The following is a 2,608-nucleotide window of genomic DNA, read 5'->3' as shown; positions in this document are numbered from 1 at the left end:
GATTTGTTTAGCAGTGGGGATACCTGCTCTAAACAGTCACTTTTGGATTGTTGTCTGTAACTCACCCTTCCTCTCTTGTAGGCTGGCAACACTCCCTCTGCACACGCAGGAGGGAGATCATGCCCAAGTGCCTCCTTCACTTTTGTAACATTGTTTGGCCATGATATAAACTAGATAACAAGTCTTAATGGCCTGAAAATGACACTTTTAATTTTAACAAACTGAGCAATTTACATAATTGCTGTCACTGTAATGGAAAATTGTTAAATTCCCTATGTCCAGGCCTTTTCACCCTCCAGTCTCAACTTTGTTTGTCCTGCTCTACCATTATATCCTACTGCTTCGGACAACACATCATACCCCTACACTTTTTTTTTTTGTTTGTTTTACTTTTTCACCTTTTCCCCCCCCCCCCCCCCCCCCCAAGAGAAAAGGAAAGCGTGGCTCTGCCCCTTGCACGTCATCCACAGCCCCTAGGCAGGGGCAGTTTCAACCTCATTGCCGGCCAGCTGCCTGGGGGACTGGGGCTCACGAGGGGTACACATGCAGCCCCTGGGGCCTTATTGCTGAGGTCTGTTCCTGGCTTGGCTCGGGCGCAGCAGCTCCACTAGGAGCGCTGGCTGGGCAGCTCCTGGGAGATGAAGCGGCGCAGGCGATCCAGGTACTGGCTGCAGAGCTCAATGTCGTGGTGCCCGGCGCCCTCCATTCACCAGCGGCTCCACGGCCTTAGGGCAGCGCTCATAGAGCACCAGCCTGTGCGAGAAGCCGATCACCTAGTCCTCCGTGCCATGGATGATAAGCACCGGCGATGTGATCTTGGACACCTTCTCGATGTTGGGGAAAGCATCAAAGTAGTAGGTCTTCCTGGTGTCTGGGAAGGAAACACGCATGCCCGAGGTGAGCGGGGAGCGCAGCACCACCGCAGCGCACTCGGAGCGGGAGGCAGGGCCACGGCGGGCACTGTGCCCACGTCTGCCGTACAGGACGATGCTATAATATCTGGACTGACACCGCACCGGGTGCGCAAGGCCTGCCGGCAGCATTGAGGTCGGCATAGAGGTTCTTCTCAGGGGGCCTGCCCCAGCTAACGCCATAGTCCAGTAGCCATAGGAGAAGTTATTACAGTTGGTGCGTGTGCCCCGGCCAATGTAGAAGCTGCTCATCTGGCCCAGGTCCACTGCATTGCCATTAAGAAAAGGACTGTGTGCCTGGCTCCGGGCACACAGCGCACATACATGCAGGCAGCGCGGTTGCCCCGGCTGCTCTTGGTCAGGAAGACCTCAGTAGTGTACAGTTCACACTGGCTGTACTGGAAACCAGAGCGCTCCATCAGGTGGAACTTCCAACGCCTGGGGGTGCCCTTGGAGGCCAGGCGCAGGCACCGGTGAGTAGGTGGGCTCCGGCGGCAGGAAGGCGAGCTTGGCGGCAATGCGGCCAGGGCAGGGCGGGCAACAGAAGAGGCAGCAGAGCTCAGTCACCGACAGGCTGTTCATGGTGGCTTCGGGCCCCAGGACAGGGCTTGCTCAGCAGCAGAGGGGTAGGGTTGCTCCGAGATGCAGGTGGGAGAGGGGGAGGGCAACCCCCAGCCACATTTTATGGTTGGGGGTCACCACAACATGAGGAACTGTATCAAAGGGTCGCAGCATTAGAAAGGTTGAGAACCACTGCTAACCCATCATATCTGACACAAAAGGGCAATCCAGATAATCCCTCTTCTCATAACCTTCGGCATCACAGCAGGGATTGGAACTGGCCTAAGCGGCCCAACCACTGCTCCATCATATTTTGAAATCCTGTCTAAGGAACTACAAAAAAGGAACAAAACTGGAAAAACAAGAACCTCACCCGCAGGGTAACCTATCTTTCCCTTTCATATCACTAGTCAGGCAACTTAGACCCTTGATCTTTTCTTTTCTAAAGATAACATTTAGGCCTCAGTTATATTTCAGCGCCAAGTCCAGAAAAATCAGCAACACCAGACAAGTGACACTGTGATAGCCTTAGAACCAGTTTTTACCTCCCAAGCCACTCGATAGGACCATTATTGAGCCTTCACCAACCGTCTCTCAGGGAAACCATGTTGCTGCGACCCCTCACTCAAACCATGAGGAATCTATACAGTGTTCCAGTTGACTGCAATCGAAGTCCAGCCCCCTGTTATCTTATGTCCCCCCTCTCAGGAAGTAACTATGGAAGATATGATCTTTGTCCCTATTCCATAAAACAAAAAAGGTAGAATGTTAGGTTTGATCAAATAATTGAATTGATGCCCCTCCCCTGGGAACTGACCTTTAGGCCACTTCACAATGGACATTTCCTTTCACTTAGACCACTCTTCACTTGCTAAGACCATTATCTCTTACCTCTGGACCTTCCCAGGGTCCAGACGTGAACAGAGAATTCTCCACCCAGAAAAAGCCCATCTAGAGTCCTTTAAAATCTCTGACCTATTGATTATCTGGTTACAAAAAGAGTCAAAAACAGTACATAGCACATTCATTTGTTGGGAGGATTAAGCCAAATAATCCATTTACAGTGCTTGGCACAATTCCTAGCACATAGTAAGCATACAAAATATCTTGGTAATTATATTATTTAATCAAGTAGC

The 2,608-nt window shown here is 51.4% G+C and overlaps 1 pseudogene across 1 annotated transcript; it reads right to left on the bottom strand.

The window, feature by feature from the left end:
• Window positions 1-420: 420 nt before the first annotated feature.
• On the bottom strand, window positions 421-1,566 carry LOC311631821 (alpha/beta hydrolase domain-containing protein 17A-like; annotated as a pseudogene). The gene has a single exon. The product of its transcript is annotated as an alpha/beta hydrolase domain-containing protein 17A-like (transcript).
• Window positions 1,567-2,608: the final 1,042 nt, after the last annotated feature.

This window comes from Pipistrellus hanaki, assembly GCF_964339955.1.
Source record: "Pipistrellus hanaki genome assembly, chromosome: 1".
NCBI lineage: Eukaryota > Metazoa > Chordata > Mammalia > Chiroptera > Vespertilionidae > Pipistrellus > Pipistrellus hanaki.
The sequence above is the reverse complement of the archived record's forward strand: the minus strand, read 5'-3'. Positions and strand labels throughout refer to the sequence as shown.